The sequence below is a fragment of the Mustela putorius genome, unplaced genomic scaffold (genome assembly GCF_011764305.1).
Source record: "Mustela putorius furo isolate JIRA1106 unplaced genomic scaffold, ASM1176430v1.1 tig00003988_pilon_pilon_pilon, whole genome shotgun sequence".
In the NCBI taxonomy this organism is placed as follows: Eukaryota; Metazoa; Chordata; class Mammalia; order Carnivora; family Mustelidae; genus Mustela; species Mustela putorius.
Window position 1 is genome coordinate 15,415,389 of NW_025422127.1, and position 16,451 is coordinate 15,431,839.

A 16,451-nucleotide genomic window follows, 5' to 3' on the forward strand; every position below is an offset into this window, starting at 1 on the left:
GGTATTAAGCATTTCGGTGTTAGTTATGAGTTTCTAAATTAAAAAATCACTAAAGTTTGTTAAACTTAACTATTTTAAAAGAGGTAGCAGAAATTTATTACCTTCATATGTGATCTTTTAATTGAGATGTAAAAAGGAGAGTTCTTTGCAGATGACTTTCTAAGGGAGCTAAAAGCAAGGAGAAGTGGTCATGATTTAGTTTGGAGATAATAAAAAAAACTTACAATATGTGTTTTGAGAGGAAGAGTCAGCACAGGCTATCCTTACCTGATTTAAGGGAGGTTGGTTAGTATAAAGTATATTAACTTGTCTGTTCTCATTACTAGTTCAGTTTATCAGTGTGACTTCAGGGCAAAGTCAAATTGATCCTTTTTTGCATTACTGTAAAAGCTATCTAACTGTCCCTCTGTCCCCCAAATTATGATTCCCCTTCAGTGTGTTTTCCTAAATTTTGGAAATCTGATTGTACCACTTCCCTATATAAAGTCTTACACATTTGGGATAAACTGCCAATTCCTTGCTTAATGTAACGTAATTATTTGATTTTTGTTTATTTTAGCTTCCTTTTTCTCTGTTCTCCAATTTTATTTTAAAAGTTTAAAGATTATTTACTTATTTATTTAGAGCATGCATGCAAGCAGGAGAGGAGCAGAGGGAGAGGGAAAGAGAGAATCTTTATCTTTTTAAAGATTTTTTATTTATTTGAGAGAGAGCAGAGCAAGGAAGAACATGAGTGGGGCAAGGAGGGGGAGAAGGAGAAGCAGGCTCCCTGCTGAGCAGGGAGCCCAGTGTAGGGCTCCATCCCAGAACCCTGGGATCATGACTTGAGCCAAAGGCAGCTGCTTAACTGACTGAGCCACCCAGGTCCCCCGAGGTAATGTCTTATAGATGTAGAATTATTCCCTGACTCTTTCTACCTGAAGCTTTTGGCTCCTTTTTTGGTCTGTCCACGTAAAGTCTGTCCACGTTTAGTTTCTAATAGTTCGCAGTACACTTTCACATCTACACCATCCATACACACATTTACACCATCCAGTGTAAGCGAAGAGACAAATGTATGGAAGAACTAAAGGCTTATTTTTTTACACTCATCGTTTTAAGTGGAGGGAAAGTGTAATTTTTAAAAGGCAGGTCTGCATAGAAATGCTCCCAACTTCAGGGCTGAAGCTCACTTTCTGAAGAGTTCAGTTTGAAATGAGTCATTCGAGAATGCCAAAATGTGCTGGTTCTTCTGGAAACAGGAAAAAAGACTGAAAGATGAAATTTCTCCAGAATAAAGGAAGCCATGGAAGATAACAGCTCTATAAAGCTATAGCTTTCCACCTTTCGCTTATTGTGTATGTATCATGTAAGCCGTATTAGTCAGTATTTGGTTTCAGAGATGTTACCAAATAATCATTTTTTGCTTATAATTAGACTGGTTAAGTATATGATATTTGTAGTCAGACAGCCCTAGAGTTGAGTATCATTTCTTTGTGTGTAAAACTGTAATTTGGGCTAATTACTAAATTTTATTGAGGGTTTGGGCTTTTATCTAGAAAGTAGAATAAATGAAAGCTCATGAAAGTGTTTTGAATAAGGTGACAAAAGAGATGATGTGATGATAAACATTAAGGTGCTTGGTATATGATGAAAAACTTACAAAGGTGATGAAAAACTTATATGATGAAAAACTTACAAACTTACAAAGGTTATTATTTTACTTATCTAACATAGTGCTGTACTTAACATTCAAATATAGAATGTTCAGTCACACACAAACCCACCTAGCCCTTCCCACCATCTGCAAAGGTAGGTGAGCATTTCTGTAATTCCATAATTCTCTGCAGGTTAATGTATGGGGAATTTAGGATTTACATTTATGTATTCCTGTATAATAAGGTAGATATGTGTGTTTATGTGCATGTATGCATGTGACAATGAATGTCACTAGCTTTTTGCCATGTGCCAGATCCTATGCTATGCATTTTTCATACATTCCACATAACAACTCTATATCACAAATTAAAATATAAAAAACAAAAAGCCCTGAAACTTAAAAAGAGCATTTGATCACTTAGGTAATGAATAGTAAACCAATATTTAATCCAGAGATCTCCAGTCTTAATCATTATATTCTCATGAGGGGTTCTCACAGCCCTGTCTTTACCACTTTGACGAAGGAAAGTTTGGGGACAGTTTAATCTTCTTATGAGTCAAAAGCACTTGGACCATAGTAGAAAGTACCATATGTGCACTGTGAGCAGTGATTTGCCTGCATCTTAAATCAATATTGGCAATTTGAATTTCACTGTGTATTTTAGTTTTTCTTGTATTTAATCTCTAAGTCTAGAGTTAATATTTGTGTATTTCAAGTAATATAATTTATGAACAGAGTCTAGAAAATATTTTCCTTTACACATTATGCTATAATATATCATACTAGTTCAGGTGTAGACCCTTCAGTCATGGGGATGAAGCAGTTCTGGTCGTGGGGAGTGCTGGAAAGCTTTGCCAGGATGCTAGCATTTCAACTTCATTTTAAAGGATGAGTACTTGTATACTAGGCAGAGATAGGGTAATGGCATTAAGACATCTGAAGAGCCCAAAACAAAAACACTCCAAAACAAAAAACTTACTGCAGGAGGAAATAGAATTACAGACACATGAATAGAAATGTAGGTGATCGTTAAGGGCCTTTGGTGCTAATTAAGGGAGTTTAGATTTTATTATGAGGTCACCGTGTCTCGAAAGTGAAACACCGGCATGTAAACTAAACTTTTATAATTCACTTGTGGCATACTGAATTTTTATAAATTAAATCATGTTTTGTGTATAGTTGGAACTCTGTTGGTTAAAGACCCCTTGGAAGAGGAATTTAAATGTTTTTGTAATGAAAATACAATGTAAATTTTCAGATTTATAAGTTACAATTTTTATTTATTTTTGCCTCCCTTTCTTCCTTTAGCCATCCTTTATTAATGAAATCAGAAACTTTAAACTTGATTCTTTCCCTCCATTTCAGTGGAATGCTTTAGTGATTGATAGTCTTCTACCCAATTGATTTAATAATTTTCATTGAATTTTACCCAAAATTTATGAAGAAAACCACTTAGTGAGTTTGCTGATCCCTAGCTTTTATTTGCACCAGAGAAAAACTGTTAGCATTATCTACTCAATATATCTGTTTTTATTAATGTTGTATTAATGCTTTGATTCCCATAGTAGCCTCCAGCTATTACTTGTCCATGTGCATGTTACAGAGAAATGTCCAAGTTAAATTAGTTTTTAAGCTGAGCCCTGTGAAACCAAGCAAAGAAAGGTGTCCTCTTTCTGCATACCAGCTTGGTTTACTGTTTTGTGGTGTGATTAAACTGGCATTCACAGTGATTATCATTGGCAGAGCCTTGGGCCAATGAAAATAAATGCCTTAATATCTACAAAGCACTTTTGAGATAGAAAGAGGGAAACAAGAGAGCAGGAAGTAAAAAGCTATATGTGTTCCATTGTTCTTTGTGCTAGAATGTTACTTTTCCTAGGTCATGAGGCCTCCTAGGTCTGACTTCCACCAAGAAGGGTTGTTATCTCTGGTTGAATCTGTGAGGCCTGAGGCGTAGAAACAAAAATATGAAAGAGAGAAGAAAATTAAGTAAAGTAGGAGTGTTGGGGAAGAATAATAAAATTGGAAAGAAAAAATAGAGGTGAGGCTTGAGGATATATATGTTTATTTCTCTTGGTACCAACATTTTGCTCAAAAGTCTAATGTAGGGGGCACCTGGGTGGCTCAGTGGGTTAAGCCTCTGCCTTCGGCTCCAGTCAGGATCTCAGGGTCCTGGGATTGAGCCCTGCATCGGGCTCTCTGCTCAGCAGGGAGCCTGCTTCTCTGTCTCTCTCTGCCTGCTTGTGATCGATCTCTCTCTCTCTCTCTGTCAAATAAATAAGTAAAAGCTTAAAAAAAAAGTCTAAGGTTATATGTCTTGTTTTAGACAATGATAGAAATTAAGATTAATGCATAAAATAAATCGATGCTCTCCATAAAATGCTTGTTCTTTCTTGTGTCATTATCAATAAATTAAGGAGAAATAGAGTGAACAATACAGACCCAGCTCTTTTTAAAGAATGAAAACAAATGACAGTATAATTATTTTGCCACAGATCCCAAAAGTCAAGTCATTATTTTAAGGCAGGAATTTTCTTTCATTTTCTGTTTCTCTATCACATGTTCAGATTTCTTGGCACAATACAACCATAGCATTGTGTCATATTCTTGGTCTGGTGTTTTTGGACTTTAGAAATTGATTTCGAATATACCAACAGTGCTGGGTTCTTCCCTTTATAGAGTTTGGGTAACAGGCATCAACTGTTGCAGTAAAACAACTCCAGAAGTTATACTGAGATGTGAGAATGGGTTCTCTCATTTTCTTTTCTTCTCTTGTGGTGTCATTCTAAGCAGAGTCTCTTTTCTTAGACGTGGGGGATTGTGTGCTTGCTCTGGCCATCCTAAAAAGAGAGAGCCTTCTCTCTTTCCTTTCCTTTGTATTTAAGTATGAGGAGATGATGATTATCTGTTGGAATTCTGCATGTTGGCTGAGTGCTGTTACAAGATACAGTGCAGCCCTGACTGCTACTGCACTGAGATGCTGAGTAGAACTTGGGAGAAAAAGACACACAACTGTCCTGACAGGTCTCGCTTCAGATTTATGGTTCCATATTTCAAATGTGTTCCCAATTATACAGGCAATTCTAATGCAAATGCATATTAAATTTGATTCTACATTTCCAGAGATGATTATATCCAACTCTCTCTTCTCTTATAAAATCTACAAAATCCCTCCCCTCTCCCTCTCTCCCCCTATCTCACAGCTGCTGACCTCACTTCAGATGCTGACTTCAAATCAGATGCCACTCACTGCATCTTCCCAGCATTAGATCTGCCAGTTTATGTGCATCTGTACTGGTGTGTTTTGCATGTTCTTTTACAGTGGTGTCACTATTCTAAGTTCAACACTACCACTTTTTCTCTTAATCCTATCCTAGTCCCCCAGTTCAAGAATGGTGCTTTCCTTTATTTTAGAAAATTTGCTCTCTCCTAGTGCATTATTTAAGCATACTTCAACATTTCCACCCTCTGTCTTTGAAAGTCCCTCCCTTGACATGATAGTCCTTTCTAGCTGGCTCTCCCTTTTTCTCTTTCCCTGCTCAGTAAATTTTGTTAAAAAATTGACTGTATATAATTGCTATCAGCGTTATCTCACCTTTCTTCAAGTTCATCATGCCAGGCTTCTGGTTGGTTTATTTATTTATTTATTTATTTAAGACTGTTTTTAATCACTTCCTTGAAACTGCTTTTGCCAGGATTTCAGATAGTGTATTTCCAGGTTCCAGGTCCATAAGTCACTTTCTGTCACCTTACTTTCCCTTTCAGCATCATTCTATCCACTCCATTCTACCTTCTCCCTTCCTTGAAACGCTATTTTCTTTTGGGATTTCTGACAACAGATTCTACTTATTTCATCTGTCCTTCATTTGTCATTTCTTCTCTGTTGTCATTTCTGGCTCTCCCATACTCCCTTAGAATTCACAGGGCTCCATTTTCAGCCCTCTTGTCTTTTTTATTACGTATACATTTCTCAGAAGATGTCTTCAAGTCTTATGACTTCACGACTTTCAATATTGATCATGTATTTATTGCTCCCATCTATTGTGTATATGGGACGTATCTGTCATGTATATATACATGTGTGTACACACATATACACACACGTAAGAAGCTCCAGAATAATATACTGTGGAGATAATTTCTCCATGATATCTTTAATTAGATATCAGACTTCACTTGGCCCAGAACGAATCTCTTCATTTTGCCCTGCCTTTTCAAAACTTGTTTGCCAAGTTCCCCAGTTTAATAAATGGTATCACATTCATCTGTTGCTTAAGAATAAATCACCAACTAATTCCTAATTTGTCTCTCACTCCCTACATTAAAACTATAAGGAAGTCCCAATATATCTGAAATTCAACCTTTTCTGTCCATGCTTTCCTCCTGTGAAGCATTATCTCTTGCTCAGACTACCAGAGTAGCTTTCTCTTCTTCATAGCTAGCTAGACTGAGTTCTTAAAGCTTATAGTAAATGTGGTCACTCCTTGCTTAAGGCCTTGCTGTGCTCCCCGCTTACACTGAGGATAAAATCCAAATTCCTTACCATGGTTTATGAGATTCTACATCTCTGACTACTTGCCAGCTCTGTGATCCCACCACTTACGACTTCTCCTCACTATATCAACTTAAAAAAAAAAAAATGAGCCAAGTTTTTGCTATGCTCAAAGCATTTGTTATGTTCTCTCTACCTCTTCCTCCAGTTCCTTACATGGCGCACTTTTCACATCCTCCATGACAGTTCCTTAGTGATATCTACCCTGACAATTGTAGCACAATAAACTATATCTCTATTCATGTATTCAGTATCTCTATTACATGGCTCAGTTTTATTTTTGCCATAGCACATGCCACTGTGCTATGAGATGCTTCTTTTTCAGTTTATGTTGTTTTGCCTCTTTCAAAAATAAGTTCCATGAGACCAGAGAGGTTATACTCTATTCTCTTTCTTAAAACTGTGCAGCCCTTGGTTGGCATTCAGTAAGTATTTGCTAAATAGATAAGTGGAGGTTAGCTCTTTTCGGAAAAAATTGACAGTTGGGTTTAGAATGCATGCTGGGTTCTCCCCCACCCCCCCACCATATATGTGCTGCCAAAGCAGGCATGAGGATTTTTTTGTTTTTTGTCTTGAGATATATTTATTTATTTGAAAAAGGGAGGGAACATGAGTGGTGGAAGGGGCAGAGGGAGAGGAAAAGAGAGAATCTCAAGCTGACTCCCTCTTGAACATAGAGTCCAACTTGGGGCTTGATCCCACCACCCATGAAATCATGACCTGCGCTAAAATCACCATTTGGTTGCTCAACTGACTGAGCCACCCAGGCTTTCCAGAATGCATACTGATTTTAACTTTATCTTAGTTGGTAGAAACTTGAATTTTTATTAGGTTATTTTTAATTAGTTTTTAGGAGATATTCTTTTGTACTTTATGATACCAAGGGATTACTTCCTAAAGCAGAAGGTGGGGCGCCTGGATGGTTCAGTTCGTTGTGTCTGGCTCTTGGTTTCGGCTCAGTCTGTGATCTTAGAATCATGGGATCAGGCCCTACATTTGGTTCACTGCTCAGCTGGGAGTCGTCTTGAGATTCTTAATCCCTTCCCTCTGCACCCTTCCAAATAAATAAATCAGTCTTAAGAAAGGATAAAATAAAAGGCTTTTCAGTGACTTATAAATGTATGCAGCAAGGATAAGCAAACTATGGGCCCTGTGTACCCTTTGTACAGCCTGCAAGCTAAGAATTTAAAATGGTTAAAAACAACAGAGAAGAATATGTGACATGGATTATAAATGGCTTACAAAGTGCATAATACTCTCTGGCTTTTTACCAACCAAAACCAAAAAACAAAAATAAAAAACCCCAAAAAAGTTTGCACGCCCTTGCTGGAGGGTCTGGCCCTTCATTCCCTGTGTGACCTCATCTATCAGTATGCTGTGTCTCCATCTACTTTGATCACATTAGTCAGGCACACTCTTAACATCAGGACTTTTGCATCTTCTGTTTCCTCTCTATGGAACACTCTCTCCTTCATAGGTGCATAACTGTGGCTTATTTCTCCTTTTCCTTTACATCTTTACTTAGATGTTCTATTCACAGTGCGGCTTTTCCCAAGCACTTCATTTATTTTTTAATTTTAAAAGATTTTACCACTTACTTGACAGACACACAGAGGGAACACAAGCAGAGGGAGTGGGAGAGAGAGAAGCAGACTTCCTGCTGAGCAGGGAGCCCAATAGGGGGCTCCATCCCAGGACCCTGGGATCATGACCTGAGCCGAAGGCAGATGCTTAATCAACTGAGGCACCCAGGCATACGCTGAGCACTTCATTTAAAATTGCCGTCTCACCCCCATTCCCTCTTTTTCTCTTATTTTTTTTCCACTGGATTTATTACCGCTGACATGCAGTGTATTTTACTTATATTCTCTCTCTTCCCATAGCGAAGGAAGAGAAGTTTGGGTTTTATTCTGAGTGTAAGGGGGGAGCACAGCAAGGCCTTAAGCAAGGAGTGACAGGATTTACTGTAAGCTTTAGGAGTTCAGTCTAGCTGACTATGTAGAAGAGACTAGTAGAAGAGTAAAATACAGAAGTAAAGGTACCAGTCAGAAAGCTACTCTGGTAGTCTGAGCTAGATAATGCTTCACAGGAGAGCATGGACAGAAGTGGTTGAATTTCAGATATATTTGGACTTCCTTATAGATTTAATGTAGGGAGTGAGAGACGAATTAGGAATATTCCCAAAGTAATACCTAGCACATAGAAGCTTTCATGAAATATTCATTGAATTAATGGTAATGGATTAGAGTTTCTTTGAGATCAAAATTTTAAAAAGAGCTTTTGGGGCACCTGAGGGGCTCAGTCAGTTAAGCATCTGCCTTTGTCTCAGGTCATGAACTCAGGGTCCTGGATGGAGTCCTGCATTGGGCTCCCTGCTTAGCAGGGAGAGGCAGACTTCTTCTCTCTCTGCCTCTGCTGCTCCCCCTGCTTGTGCTCTTTCATGCTCTGTGTCTGTCAAACAAACAAACAAACAAATAAATAAATAAATATTTAAAAAAGAGATTTCTGTCAAAAACATCAATTCTCTTAACTTTGAGTAACTGCTGTGAGTTAGGCCTTGCCTCAGATATGTGGAGATATATAATATAAGGTCCTTGCCTACAAGGTGACTAGTGTAGTAGTGAGAACAAACATGGAAATAAGTGAAATTAAATATAAGATGGGACTAGTCATGGTGCTTTTCCCTTGCTGATTAAAAGCTGTTGAATTGGTGCTCCCTTCGGCAGTACATATACTAAACTTTGAACAATACAGAGATTAGCATAGCCCCTGCAAAAGGATGACAGGCAGATTTGTGAAATGTTTTATTTATAAAACAAAAACTTTTGATCATTTAAAGCATTTTTTGTAAAATTTTACAGTGTTTATATCAAACTCTACATTGTTAATGATTTTATATTCTTTTTTAATGATTTTTACATCATAAAATCTTTCTTTTTTTTTAAATCATGATTTAAACAATCTGTAGATTGTTAAGGATACAGTTCCATAAAAATAAAAGTCCCTCCTTAAAGCAGCTCTTAAACATTGTCATTAGACATAAAACATATAAAACTATTATTTATTTTCTTGTATACTTTTGGGGATGGTATCATATGAAATTGATATATATTTTTAAAGGTTTTATTTACTTATTTGACAGAGGGAGCAAAAGCAGGGGGAGTGGCAGGCAGAGGGAGAGGGAGAATCAGGCTTCCCGCTAAGTGGGGAGCCCAGTGTGGGGCTTAATCCCAGGACCGTGGGATCATGATCTGAGCTGAAGGCAGACACTTAACTGACTGAGCCACTCAGGCACTCCTGAAAGGGATATTTTTTAAGCCAAGTGTAGGTGTTTAGGTAGTATTACGAAATTTCACATCTTAGTTTTTATACTGTTAATGGAGCTGTTCTCAGGAAGATAGAAGGAGAGGAAGTGTGTGTGTGTGTGTGTGTGTGTGCGCGCGTGCGCGCGCGCGCACAAATGCAATATCTGTATATTCTCTCTCTCTCTAGCATTTTCGACATTATAGAGATGTTTTATAGGTAATACTTTGTCAGTATAATTTTGCTTCTAAGTAGCATATTTTTAAGCTCTTTTTCTTTTTTTGAAGATTTATTTATTTTAGAGAGAGAGCATGAGATGAGCAGGGGAAGGGACAGAAGGAGAGAGAGAAAGTCTCAAGCGAACTCTGCATTGAGTGTGGGGCCTGACACAGGGTTCAGTCTCATGCCCCTGAGATCATGACCTTAGCTGAAATCAAGAGTTGAATGCTCAGCTGACTGAGCCAGCCAGGTGTCCCTTTTAAGCTCTTTTTTTAGCTTAAACTTCTTTTTTCTAGTGAAAACACAAATAGCTGAATCAGGTTTGATTTTTGGTATTTCTTTAAACCTGACAATAGTAGCATTCTATTTTTTTCTTAAATTTGCGTGGGAGATTTTTATGTTGGGTAACCTATTATGTATGTATTATGTGTGTCTTTTTGACAAAGGGAAAGCCATTAGACATGTAGTTTCTGAAAAAAGTATTTATGGCTTCTTAATAAAATGGAAGTTTTGAAGAGCAAGAATTATTCCTTTCTAGTTGTTCTTAGGTGCTTAAAGATAAGGAAAGTGTTCATTTTTCATTGCATTGTAATGTTAAACTGTATTTTCCCTAAACTCTATTGTTTTGGGTAGATTTATCAATTGAGGGGATGTACTTAGTTTCCTTTTTATGCATGTGTTGAACAAATATTTAATGAGCATCTGTACACTAGGAGGAACTATGCTAGGTGTTAAGAATTAGGAAAATGTAGCAAACATGGACCTTGAACTCTAGGAAAGCATTTTCATTCCTTTTTCTTTTCTTTTCTTTTTTTTTTTTTAAGATTAAAAAAAATTTTAAGTAATCTCCACCTCCAGTGAGGGGCTCAGACTTACAACCCCAAGATCTAGAGTCATAGGCTCCACTGACTGAGGTAGCCAAGCGCCCCTAGGAAGACATTTTCATAGATACAATGAGATATAAATCTGGTTCACAGTAATATAGCAGCAATAATAGGAACAAATTAACATGTCATAAGTTATATTTAGTTAAAGTGAATGCAGGAGCTGAAAGGGATCAGTAGTAGTTATGGCCTAACAGATTTACCTAAGTTTGGGTTTGAATTTTAAGAGGTAGAGACTGAGGGAACAATGACAAAGTAAATAGGGGCAGAATTAGTAGATCTGATGTGATCCTGAGAATTCTGTATTTTCAGCAAGCTCCCACATGATGCTAATGATATATATTCATATAAAACTTCTTGTGACGGAGACCAGTAGAGATCAGATTGTCTTTTCCATTTTTGCTTTTTTCTCTTCTTACCCATTAATTTATTCATGTTTGTGTGAGAGTGGAGAGTGTTCAGTCTATTATTCATCATTTCGTTGTTAAAATAGTTGAGAACTCATCAATTGAGAATCAGATTTTAAAGGATTAATTCATTTATGAATCTCCTTTCTCCTTTTCCTGCTTGAAAAATAATAAATATATAAGTCCACTTAGAATTTAATCCCAGTTAATTAATTCAGGCATAATAGCAGTCTGAGAGAGTTTATAAAAAAATCTATACTAAGCCATTTAAATCCTTTTCATTCTGTTTGCACTTTAAGGTATGGATTTACTAACATATTTGGATTTTGTTGTCAATTTGGATTTAAATCAAATTATATATTGATCTGTTTATAAGTAAAGAAAAGGTAATTTCATGTTTCAAAGGTTCTGTTTTGTCTCAGAATATTTATTTCTGAATATACATTGTAGTAACATCTTTTATTTTTACTCTTAGCATATGTTTTGATGATACTGCCTTTTGTATTCTTTACCTAAGAAACAGTATTGAAAAGGATATTAGTGAGATAAGAAATTGGGTGTATTCATTCCCTCTAGTTAATTTGTGAATTCAGAATTCTACATACACTCGTGCTTGTGTGTGCACACATACATAATACAAGGAGGTGGGGTAGAAAAGACAATAGGAGAGAGATTGATTTAATCCTCTTATAATTTTCTGTACTTTTTTTAGTTCTCTGACTTTCAAGATAAAATAATTTTATTTTCATATTTAATTATCCTTTATTCTGTACAGTGAAAATGTAGAAGTAATAGCCAGAAAACTAAGATAAAGAAAAGAAATTGAAAGTATAAAAAGAAAACCTTAGGAAGTAGAAAATTAAAGATCAAAAAAATAAGGGAAACTTAAATGTGCCATAGTTGGACTACCTTCTATTAGTGTGATACAGAAGACCCTATTTTGAGATAAAACTGTATTTCATTTAAAAAAATGTAGGTATTTATGTATTTGTTTTAGAGAGCATGCATGTGTGTGCATGTGAGCAGGGGGAGGGCTAGGGGGTGAAGGAGAGAATCTCAAGTAGGCCCGGTGCCAAACAGGGAGCCCCATGGAGGGCTTGATCTCATGACCTAACCTGAGCTGAAATCAAGAGTCTGCTGCTTAACTAACTGAGCCACCCAGGTGCCCACATGTCTCATTTTTTAAAAACATAACTTTAAAATGTTTTAAAAAAATTTTGTCTATTGGGGCATCTGGGTGACTCAGGTCATGTCTCAGTGTTGTGAGATCAAGCTCTGAGTCAGGCTTCACTCTTAGCTTGGAATCTGCTCGGGATTCTTTGCCTCATCTTTCCCTCTCCCTCTGTTCCTCACCCAAACTGTGTGCTCTGTCTCTCTCTCCAAAATAAATAAAATATATAAAAAGTATTTTGTCTATTTTAGAAAATTTAGAAACTACAGAAAACCATTAGGAAAAAATTAAAAACAGCTATCAAAAGAAATGAAATCTTGCCATTTGCAACAACATGGATGGAACTAGAGCGTATCATGCTTAGAGAAATAAGTCAAGCAGAGAAAGACAACTATCATATGATCTCCCTGATATGAGGAAGTGGTGATGCAACATGGAGGCTTAAGTGGGTAGAAGAAGAATAAATGAAACAAGATGGGATTGGGAGGGAGACAAACCATAAGTGACTCTTAATCTCACAAAACAAACTGAGGGTTGCCGGGGGGAGGGGGTTTGGGAGAAGGGGGTGGGATTATGGACATTGGGGAGGGTATGTGCTTTGGTGAGTGCTGTGAAGTGTGTAAACCTGGTGATTCACAGACCTGTACCCCTGGGGATAAAAATATATGTTTATAAAAAATTAAAAATTAAAAAAAAAAAAAGCTGAAATTTTTAACTTTTTAGTATTTTAAATTTTTAATTTTTTTGATTTTGCGTGTGTGTGTGTACATGCACACATGTATGTTTAGGATCATGCTTTGAATTCAGCTTGGTATTCTGTATTTGTTTCTTAGCATTTTATCATGTCTTTTTGGAGTTGATGGAGATAATCATTAAAATTCTGTGACCAGTATTTTGAAAATCAGAAATAACATTTTTGGTTTTTAAACACACACTACAAGTTGGATTGGAATGTTGTTGGGATGGGGTAGGGGCAGTGGGATTTTTTTATTCTCTTTTCTGAAATACAGCTAAAAACACCCTGAACTAGATCTGTGACTTAAGGGTAAAGTCAGAAATTTAAAAAAATCATTAGCTCTCGGATAATAATTATGATTAAAAAGAGTGAAATGGGTTTTAATTGGATTAAATGTTAAGCGTATAAAGTTGGCCCTCGAACCAAAAAATACACAGGTAATTTTAATTAGGTTTTTTACTCTATGTAACCAAGTCACCAGGTTGCTGTAGGCATTAGTGGTTGCTAGCACCATCTGGAATAATGCATATATAGAGAGTGAGAAGAATTATACGCCAGGTGAGATTTTTTTCTCCCTTAAAACAGAGAGTGAAATGTTTGTACCTATTAAAGCAATGTTATGAGTAATTTAATTTTGAGAAAGAGCAATTTGATTCATGAAAACAATTTTGCTTTATTTTTTTGGCCTTTTTAAATGCAAAGTACCAATCTTTTTTTCCCATTAGTTGATATAATTGATATCAGACTAACACAAATGGAATTACTAGCATAGAAAATTATGTAATGAGGAGGGTGAAATATAAACATGACTTATGTTTCTATTTCTTTTATTGGTAACTATTTTTATTATATTCTCTGTGGTTGAATCTTTCTGTGAATAGTCAAGATAGCAGAAAGTACAGATCTGAAATGTGACCTTGGCATAGCTTATTATGTATGTACTTCTATTAGAGAATGACTTTTTATCCTACTATTTATGTCATTAATAAAGTATTTGATTTTGAATAAGTTTTTTAGTTAAAATTCTATGCTGAAGAAACATTTAGAAATTACTTTTAAAAATTTTGTTGTGTGTAGGTGGGATCATATTCAGATCAACCTAAAAGAGAATGTGTGTTTTCAAAACCTTGTAGAGAGGATTCCACAGTTATGTTTTTGACAGTATTATTAACTATATTCTCTGAGAAACCTTCGTTACAGACAACAATAAAAATGCCAGAATTCTTTCATTAATTTCATAAATGTATAGTTAAGGTGGAGGAAAGTAAAGAAATTTATAGGGGTAAATACACAAAATATAAAAGATAGGGTTTGTCTTGTGATAAAATTGGTTTAACATTGGAAAATCTCAAAGACATGTCAATAAAATAAGCATTCATGTATTCACAACTAAAATGACAACTTTTGGCAGACAAGGAAAGATTAAAAAGTTCCCACAGAAAAAAGTTAACAGATATTCTAGTCAATTATGAAATGTAAAAGCATTTTGCTGAATCAAGAGAAGGACAAAGATACTCATTCTCACTACTCCTTTTCATCATGCTTCTGGAAATTCTAGGAAGTTCAATGAGAAAAGATAAAAAGAATGAAAGATTGAAAAAATCCTGAAATACCCAAAAGAATATACAGAAAAATTATTAGCAGAAACATTTACCAAGATCGTTCCATATAAACCCACATATTGAAATCAAATGCATGTCCACATGCCAGCAAGAAAACATTAGAATAAAATTAATTTAATAAATTATATCACTGGAATAATTGATTTAAGAAAGGTTCATCTGGGTTTGGGACTATTAGATGAAAAGTTGATGAAAGGTGAATTTTATACACAGATGAGAAGGCTGTTACTACCTTAATACATTGATGAATCCTAGCTTTGTTAAGAATGGGAAAACCAGACATTACATGCTTTCCAATGTGAGGCAATATGAAATATACACTGCCATTATTTAGTATTATGACTTACAGAGTTAAAACTGAATCTGGTCAAGTCTTTCAGGCTAAATCTCAGTATCTAAAGAAAAGGAAAAGCAGGAAATGAGTTAAATGACTCCATGAAGAAACAGACAAATAGCCCAAAATGTAAGTCATTTTATAAGAAAAACTGAAATCTGTTTCCTTAAGAAGTCAGTGGCATTTTAAAAAGGGGGCAGAGGAAGAAGTGAGGGATTTTTCTCTAGATTAATAGAACTTGGAAGGATTTAACAAACACAATGCTGTGAACCTTTAATGAATTCTGATTCAAACAAGCCAACTGTGAAAAGATTTATTTTGAGATGACTGGGGACCATTGAATATGTATTGGACATTAGATAACAATGAATTGTTAATTTTGTCAATACTTACATTGTTGAAAACTATTTTTGGGGGAGTACTTTTTATAAGGAACTTTGTAATGACATGGTGTCTGAAATTTAAAATGACAACAAAAAATATAAGGTCCCTAGGAATAAAATAAAGTCTTTTATTGAAGAAATTCAAACACTTGTTGAAAACAAAGGTTAAGGATAACTAAATAACTAGAGAGACATACCATGTCAATGAATTGAAAGGTTCAAGAGCATGAATATGTCTGTTCTTCCCATATTGATTTGTAGATTCAGTACAGTTTCAATAAAATTCCCAAAAGGTGGCTGCTGAGTTTTGATTGCTCTAGTTGATTGGTTGATTGGCTGGTTTTGCAGTTTGATAGCCTGGTTCTGAAGTTTATATGAGAAGTCTAAAGGCCAGGAAACAACAAAATGGTCCTGAATAAGAACAAGGTAGGCAGGCTTGCCTGAAATAACTATTGAGATTTTGTATAAAGGCATAATAATTAAGGAAATACAGATTTGGCATAGAAATTCGCAAAGATACCAGAGAGCCACAAAATAGGCACACTTGTTTTCAGAAACTTTCTATATGACAGTTGTGACAGTGCATGTTAGTGCTGCTAGGACAATTAGCTATCAATATATGTAAAAAATGAAATTTTATTCTTACCTCATGTCATACCTGAAAAATGAAATTATGTCTTTAGTTCATATCATATACAGCATCAGTGTCAAATGGATTAATGACTTCAGTGTGAAAGACAAAGTTACAAAATTTTTAAGAGAATATCTTTATGAGGTTGGGAAAGGGAAGATACTGTGAAAAAAATCACAAAATTGCAAACCATAAAGAAGATTGGTACACTTGATACAATAAAAATTTTAAAATTTTATAATTAAAAACATATCATAAAGGTAATTCATAGATTGGAAGAAAATATTTGTATAACATATAATAGGGGATTATTATACAAAATACATAAAATATACTTAAAGTCATTAAGAAAAAGATACCTAATTAAAAAATGGGCAGAAGATATAAGTAGCTATATTACAGATGTAGAAACAGGAATGGCCAAATACCATATGGAAAGATGTTCAGAACTACTGGGGAAGATGGCAGAGTAGGAGGGCCCTAAGCTCACCTCATCCAATGGATACATCTAGATAACAGCCACATAATTGTACATAACCCAGAAAATGACCTGATGACTGATAGAACAAA

The 16,451-nt window shown here is 35.5% G+C and overlaps 1 protein-coding gene and 1 non-coding gene across 16 annotated transcripts in view; both read left to right on the forward strand.

Moving 5' to 3' along the window:
• ERC1 (ELKS/RAB6-interacting/CAST family member 1) overlaps window positions 1–16,451 on the forward strand; it is a 558,286-nt gene that overhangs the window by 213,126 nt on the left and 328,709 nt on the right. The gene's annotated exons all lie outside the window — the stretch shown is intronic.
• Window positions 8,902–9,005, forward strand: LOC123389671. The gene has a single exon (XR_006604302.1). It is a non-coding gene; the product is annotated as a U6 spliceosomal RNA (small nuclear RNA).